Source organism: Suricata suricatta, chromosome 4 (genome assembly GCF_006229205.1).
Source record: "Suricata suricatta isolate VVHF042 chromosome 4, meerkat_22Aug2017_6uvM2_HiC, whole genome shotgun sequence".
Taxonomy (NCBI): domain Eukaryota; kingdom Metazoa; phylum Chordata; class Mammalia; order Carnivora; family Herpestidae; genus Suricata; species Suricata suricatta.
The window spans coordinates 22,335,221-22,343,984 of NC_043703.1; the positions used below are offsets into that span (position 1 = coordinate 22,335,221).

The 8,764-nt window shown below is 36.2% G+C and overlaps 1 pseudogene; it reads left to right on the plus strand.

The window, feature by feature from the left end:
• The first annotated feature begins 7,297 nt into the window (after positions 1–7,297).
• LOC115290466 lies at positions 7,298–8,070 on the plus strand (annotated as a pseudogene).
• Positions 8,071–8,764: the final 694 nt, after the last annotated feature.

Genomic DNA, 8,764 nt, shown 5'->3' on the forward strand with positions numbered 1-8,764 from the left:
AATGTGTACATGTGGCACACGGCTGGGGCTCTACTGTGACTCTTTGGACAATATGGAGCGAACAGACATGATGTGGTGGCTCCTGAAGAAATGGTACTAATGAAATAAACGGATTCACACAATTTTAGAAGAAAGTACTCAATTACACAAACCTGTGGAAACTGCACATGTAAGTTTTATTGACAGAAATAAAATTAATTATAAACTGGAAGCTATTCATAATGGTCAGGGATAAATTGCTCACCAACCTAGAACATAGAACTCCAACCGTTTTATGAATTTTTCTTTTTTCTTTTAGATGTTATAAAATTAATAAAGTGCTAAGAAACTGTAAAATTAGATTCTTTTAGAATCACTGAAAGTGTAAAAATATGAAAATTGCAGCTTATAGAAGATATAAAAATAGTGAGAAATACAAAAACAATTAAATTCCTCACATTAACAACTTCTGCTTAATGTGTACATTTAGTTTTACACTTAAGAGTGTGCATAAATTTGGTTGTATTAACTTTCTAAAGTGTGTATAACATTTACGAAAACTGAATTCATTTGCTTCAAAATTTTAAAGTATAAGAGCATTTTGCTAAATAATGTTGTAATCAATGTACATGTATTTAGAAAGTTTTAGTGCATTTTAACCAATAGTTTTTATTTAATAAATTATGCTTTTAATACTTAGAAAGATTTAAATTATTTTACACTTAAATAAACAGTGATCATTTGAAAAACGTCAGTCTGATAAATTCAGCATCAAGAAAAGCCATGATAGTAATGAGTGTTTTTCTTTTTAGATTTCTCTGTACAATAGCTAATCCATTGATATCTTTTCAAAAGTATTTAATATTAAAATTTTACAGCAGCTGTGGTGGCCCATAAAGACCAGAAGTAATTTCTATATTGCATTTCTTCTGACAAATAAAAGCTGTAACTGAATGTCACTCCCATTTTTCCAATGTATTTTCTAGATAGTGTATTTAATAGCAAAACCATGCTATAGAATTTACCATGATTAAAATCCACCAGACTAATCTCCTTAAGATCAAATCTCATAATAGAGAGTCAGTGAATTGTGAACACATGCATGAAAGCAACTATTGCTTTTTTCTGCTTCACAGAAACTGGAAATTAATACTAAATTTTCCAATGCTCAAATATTTCTATGCTTTTAAATTAAATACAAGAAGAAAGTGTGTGCTAGCTTCAGACTTCTCTCCTGCAGCTTCTCACCTCTCAGCCTTCACAGCACGAGAGTCAGGGACTTGCCCTGAATTAGGCTTTGGCTTTAAGGCATGTTGCGGCTGCTTTGATCTTCCAGCCAGACCACCAAAACTTTCTCCTCATCAGCACTAAGGTCATTCACTTTCTTACTCTCCGCGTGTTCTCTGGGAGAGCACTTGTACATTCCTTCAAAACCTTTTTCTTTGTATTCACTACCTGGCACCGCAAAATACTTAGAGTAGTCACATCACCATCAGGGATCACAGATCACCACACCATATGTAAAAACAATAAAAAAGACTCAAGTATGGTAAGAATTAGCAAGATGTGATACAGAGACACAAAGTGAGCAAATGGGGAGGAAAAATGGTGCCGATGAGCTTGCCCGACGCCGGGTTGCCACGAACCTCCGTTCATTAAGCACGCAACGCTGTAAAGCGCAATAAAGTGAAGCACATTAAAACAGGTAGGTCTGGGCTGTACTCACCCTTCTTCAGTGATGACGTCAGAAGATAAAATACCTCTGCAACGAGAGAAGGTGAGGTGATGACGTAGGCACTGTGACCTAGCGGCAGGTCACGTTTGTAGCGGCAGGTCAGGTACGAATGGGCAGGAGGGTCATCTGCTTCAGAAGGCGGCTGTCTGCAGGTAAACGAAACCGCTCACAAGGGGGCGCTGCTGTATCTCTGGCGGGCGCCTACGTACAGGCCACTGTCCGAGGAAAGCTCTCCAGGCATACCCAAGCCCGAAAAAAGGAGTAATAATCAGAAGTTCAGCATGTCCAGGGGGACAGCTACCCAAGAGGCCAGAGATGCGTGCTCAGATGAACACAGCATGTGAAATACAGCTCTGACGGCCAGAGAGGTGCTGTATGACAGAGACCCCATTCTGCTGAAGGTTAAGAATGTTTTTATTACTCTAGTTTGTAGGACTGAGAGTGGGTCAGTTTAATGTTTCGAAATGTTTCCCACTTAAAAAGTGTAGGACTGAGGACACTGAGGACACCTGATTGTCTCAGTCAGTTAAGCGTCTGACTCTTGATTTCGGCTCAGGTCATGATCTCATGGTTCCTGAGTTGGAGCTCCCCATCAGGTTCTGTGCAATAGCTAGGAGCCTGCCTGGGATTCCCTCTTACCCTCTCGCTCTGTGCGCCCTCTCCCAAATAAATAAATAAATCGTTTTTAAAAAGTGTAACACTGGATTAGATATCCTAAAAAAAAAAAAAAAAGACTTTGTCTTTAAATTGTGTATTTTTTTTACCAGTGATAATTCTGTGAAATATTATATTCAGTGGAGTACGTGTGTATTAGGGAACAAAAAATCTAAGAACACCAAGTGTAAGGTATATCAAACTTAATGTATTAATGTAATGATGTAAGTAGGAGCATGATTTTAATTTCAACATATGCTGTCTCATGCATGAGGCATTCTGTATGGCAGCAACAAATGACTAGAAACTCAAAGCCCTCTTTGTAATATGTTTTTCTGAGAAAGAGAAGGGTGAGTAGAAGATGATTTCTTACCCCATCCACTTTTTTTTTTGGCTTTTACATATGGACACTATAACTGTGCTAACAGAAAATATTTTATAACAATAGTAAAAATCTAGTAATATCATGTTAGGCTCTGTACTATGACTTTTAGTCCATTTAAAATTAAACCCAATGAAACCATCAATAATTTGAGAGGAAGTTATTATATTATTCTTTATAAATCAGAAAACTGAGGCAGACTGATTAGCATTTCAAAGTTACACAAGGTGTACCTGAAAAGTCGATTCTGAACCTATTCCTGGCTCTTACCTATGACTTTATGACTCTTGTAACCATCTCGTGATACTGCTTCATACCTGTGGGCACTAGGTGTGTGCAATGGAATTTATTCTGATGCCCATCACCTACTTTGTTCTTATTTGCCTGGACTCCTATGCCAGAAGCACCTCAGTCTTGGCCAAGTCTCAGTGGTCATCCTGCATGGAATTGTCTAAAGTGGAAGTTAATAAAGTACAGAGTTTGAGACAGACTGACCTGGACTTGCCTTCTAACTCTTCACATTTTTATTTACATGACATTTGGAAAATCACTTCTTTTTTTTTTTTAATTTTTTTAATGTTTTATTTATTTTTGATACAGAGAGAGACAAAGCATGAGAGGGGGAGGGGCAGAGAGAGAAGGAGACACAGAACTGGACGCAGGCTCCAGGCTCTGAGCTAGCTGTCAGCACAGAGCCTGATGCGGGGCTCGAACCCACAAACGTGAGATCTGACCTGAGCCGAAGCCGGAGGCTTAACCGACTGAGCCACCCAGGCGCCCCAGAAAAATCACTTCTTTAAGCTTTAGTGTCCTCCTATAATATGATTGTAGAAATTCTATAGAACTTACACATTTTTGAGGAAGACTTAAGATGAACATATGTAACTTTTATAGTGCTTATCATAGATCAAGTACAAATGAGTTTGAGCTTTTATTAATATTACCATTGTAGACATAAAACAACAACAGCAAGGCCTGGGGATATTACAGGAAATATCCACAATGTACAGTTAGTGATTAAAAATGAGGAAATGTCTATGTAGGTTGATTCCTAAGTCAGTTTGATTTTAACTCAATGATAATGCTTTTGAAATACTCTGTGAATATATCTAAATCTGCAAGTGTTTTAATGGTTTAATTGTTCCAGCCATATTTTCTCTTTGCCTAAAATGTTTCAAGGGCAAAATTATTTCCTTTTAAATGAACTTTATTGTAAATATGTACATAAGCATTTTCTCATACAGTTAACATGTTTGTGCTCATGGGAAGAGGGGGTCAAACATCACTTGTAAATGCTGAAGGGTGTGCTTCTGCTAGTAACAGAAGTTGTAGCTCCTGAATAGTCTCAAATTGCTCTTGTGTGAAATTCTTTGATGTCTTAGTCTTGCTGTAATGTTTGCAATTTGGGTTGCTTGAGACCAGGAATAGTAGGGTTTTTAGCCTCATTTAGACTGCAAGTTTCCATGGCACTTCTAAATTCTAAATTCCTCTGAAATTTATAACAGGTTAATCCTTCTAACATTTATTTTATGTAAACTTGACTCAATTTTCTTTGTATAAATTGTCCTATAAACTTCTAAGCTTTCTCTGTAGATGAAATAAGTTTATTCATTTTTTGTTTTCCAAATGTTTACATTTGTCTATAGCATATTGTATTCTACGTGAAATTCATGACTTTACATTGACCTAATGCTTTCAATGACTCTATTCATTTAAAATAGTATTTGTGGGTGGCTCATGTGATTAAGCTTCTAGCTCTTGGTTTCAGCTCAAGTCATGATCTCATCATTCATGAGTTTGAGCCCCACATCGGGCTCTGCACTGACAGCATGGAGCCTACTAGGGATTCTGTCTCCCTCTCTCTCTGCCCCTCTCCTGCTTGCTCTTTATCTCTCTCTCTCAAAATAAATAAACATTAAAAAAATGGTATTTCTGAAACCCAGATATCTATTAAGCAATTTTATCAATTTCCTGTACAAAAGATTATTGTATTGCCCTTGGATTAATATTTTAAAATTATATTTTTGAGGCAATTTATTATGATTTTGGTAAGCTTTTTATATTATGCTTTATTTTGCTGTATTTTAATAATTTTAAGAAATATGTTTCTTTTTCTCTCCCAGTTGCTAATTAATTTCTACTCTGGATAAGTAGTTTCATCATACTGTCATGTAAATATCAGAAAGTGGATCATTATTTAATAATTGGTGAATGTTTTTGAAGTGGCTGGGTAGCTTAGTTGGTTAATTGTCTGACTTTGGCTCAGGTCATAATCTCATGGTTCATGAGTTCATGACCCCTGCATCAGGCTCTGTGCTGACAGCCTGAGGCCAGTTTCATATTCTGTGTCTCCTTTTTTCTCTCTGACTCTCTTCTTCTCAAAAATAAATAAAAACATTAAAAAATTTAAAAAATAATTGATTGATGAATATTTAGCCATAGATTTTATCTGGAATATTTAGTAAAGCCTTATTGGTCAAATCTTAAAGAATTAAAAATAATCGCACTGTCCATTATCTAGAAGAGAGTGTATAGCAATTTATTAATTTGTGGTAGCTTTTGCTTAATTAAAACACCATGTTACTTTCTAGTTTTTGTCATAATCATTTACATATCTTTATTTAACATTTTTTTTTAAGATTCTCAATGTTGCCATCTGGTGGAGATATATCATTTGGGCAGTTAGGGTTGATATTGATTCATGGGTTTTAATTAGAATCTTTCAAAAACTATAATTTCAAATACTTAATATTTTAAAACATCAAAATAGAAAACTTATAATTTATGCCAGATTTATTTTAATAAAATTTAATTTATTTCAGGTTTAATTAAATCAATTAATTAATTAAACAGGTTTGATTTATTTATTTATGATTAATTAATTAATTGAGAGTACCCATTAGACAGCTAAATTTTTATCCTGATAGATATCTTTCTTTTTCAAGATTCTAAGATAAACATATTTGGGGATTCATTTGTTTTAGATAAACTATATTTAACAACTGGGAACGTCACTCCCAAATATTTCCAGTTGCCTGTAGCCTGTTAAGCACACAAAATTGGTGACAACTGGCATAGTCCTAAAACACCCATTTCTTGATCTGATAATATAGAAAACCTGAGGCTGCTCTTTAACTCTTCAGAATCCAGAGGGCCACTAACTGATAAATTGGTTTCACAGTCAAAAACGATGGGTGAATTGATATGTCTTATGAATTAAATATGTGAAATACTTTAAAATATTATTATACCTCATAATGGAATATTTCACTAGCTTATATAAGTCTGAGGTTATTGGAATTCCTACACAGTATTCTCTGTAGTGACATATGGAACCATCTACTCCTGGCTCTTACATGCCCATGGTAGCTTTTTTTACAGCACGTGGCAGCACTTGCAATATCATATCATTTTAACAACTAAAAACCCTAAATGCTTAATTTCCAAAATATTGAAAAGAGTTAAATAAGTAATACAAAGATTTAGTTATTTTAGCATTGGTATTGTAACTGATGTTGTTATACCCAGGTTTCCAATATCATCCTCAAAAATCAGAGACCACCAGGGAGACCGAGTCATGCATGCAAAAGCAAAGGGCACTTATTATTACGGGCTTAGGCTGGCCGGCCTAAACTCAGGCTCACAGACTTCACAGGCACAGTGGACCCAAGCGGAGAGCCCAGAACGAAGGTGGGTAGGGCTCTTTATGGGGTTTGGGAAGGGGGAGTTACAGGAAATTGTGACGCAGGTAATGACCCAATCACTATCACCTATTATTATTGGCAGTAGAGTATTGACCAATTACAGAGTGGACCCAGGACCCTCACGTAGGGTGTGACCAGCCTTAAGCAATAGGTGATTATCTATAGCTTCTATCTCTAGGCCTGCCCTTAGGAATGTTAAAGGTGTTAACTGGTTTTTCCTGATTGGGTGTTTCAAGGGATGTCCCTCCTGCCTTGGGCAATGCCTGCCCTTCTATTATCTAAGGATTCTGAGAAACCGACACCTAGGCCTCCAAGGTCAGAGAGGAAACTTGGTACCTGTTCATGGAGTCAGTTTGATTCAGACCTGCGTACTTACAATGTACATATAAATTTAACATTTTAAGCCCATAAAAATAGCATAAAACACAACTTACAAAATATTTAAGGTGAGTTATTTGGAGACAAAATGTATTGAATGTGATATAAAAAAATCTTCACTAATAAATCATGTCACCAAACAAAATTCAGCTATGCTCATCAAGTTTAATGTCTATATTTAAAATAAAAAATAACCTGTTGCCTATTTGTTTAGTGGCTCGAAGGGGCCTGTCACTTGATATGAAAAGGCTTTGCTAAAACAATTTGGTTGAGGAGTGGCATTATACAGTTACAACTCTTCAAATATTTTTTAAAAATTATGTATTCATCAGTACACATTAAGACTAGGCTGCCACCGTCAAAACCCCGAAGACTTGTCTGTAGATCGCCAAGCGGTAGCTTTGGCCGCGCTCCTGGATCCGCACCTCTGCTGGAGTCCGCTGCCAGACCCACGCCGCTGGAATCATGTTTTGCAACCAGTATGACAATGATGTCACTGTTTGGAGCCCTCAGGGCAGGATTCATCAAATTGAATATGCAATGGAAGCTGTTAAACAAGGTTCAGCACAGTTGGTCTGAAATCAGCTGGTTGCACTGAAGAGAGCACAGTCAGAGCTTGCAGCTCCTCAGAAAAAAATTCTCCATATTGACAACTATATTGGTATCTCAATTGCGGGACTCACTGCGGATGCTAGACTGTTATGTAATTTTATGCGCCAGGAGTGTTTGGATTCCAGATTTGTATTTGACAGACCTCTTCCTGTGTCTCGTCTTATATCTCTAATTGGAAGCAAGACCCAGATACCAACGTAGCGATATGGCCAGAGACCATATGGTGTTGGACTGCTTATTGCTGGTTATGATGATATGGGCCCTCCCATTTTCCAGACCTGTCCCTCTGCTATTTTGACTGTAGAGCTGTGTCCATTGGAGCACGTTCTCAATCAGCTCGTACTTACTTGGAGAGACATATGTCTGAGTTTATGGAGTGTAATTTGAATGAACTGGTTAAACGTGGACTGCGTGCCTTACAAGAGACACTTCCTGCAGAACAGGACCTAACTACAAAGAATGTTTCCATTGGAACTGTTGGTAAAGACTTGGAGTTTACGATTTATGATGATGATGATGTATCTCCGTTCCTGGAAGGTCTTGGAGAAAGACCACAAAGAAGGGCACAGCCTGCTCAACCTGCTGATGAACCTGCAGAAAAGGCTGATGAACCAATGGAACATTAAGTCATAAACCAATCTATATGTGTATTATCAAATATGTAAGAATTCAGGAGCACATACTGAGGACAATAATCTATACTTTGAACCAAAAGATGCAAGGGAGTCTTATGGTATGTTTTAAGAGTCAGTCCAGGTGTGTTTCTCCCAGGCCACTTCTCTGAAACCATATGATGGTATGCATTTTTCTTTGAGAGGGTCTATATAATCATTTTCTAGAAAGTATAGTTATCTGTACTAATGTTTTTATATGAAGAACATAGTGTCTTTGTGGTTTTAAAGACAACTGTGAAATAAAATTGTTTCACCTGCTGGCAAAAAAAAAAAAATACACATTAAGACTAAAATTTTATAAATCCCATTTTGAATGGTTCCCCATAAACTGATTTTCCTATGAATGAAATTTGCCATATTAAGAACTCATATACATACATTATTTTTGTATTTTATTCATTTGAAAATAAGACTCTATTTATATACGTATACATTTCCTGAGATGAGAATATCCTTACAGGGATAGCATTAAATTAGTTATACAAAATTTAATTCTGATAATTAGATGGTTGAAGTAAACACACTTGTTTTGGCCCATTTAGAAATATACCATGTATCAAGAAAAGAAAAGAAATAAAAAGGAAAGGAAAAAAGAATATAAAACAGAACAAAACAAACCAATACATGATTAAAAAATCCCTAGATT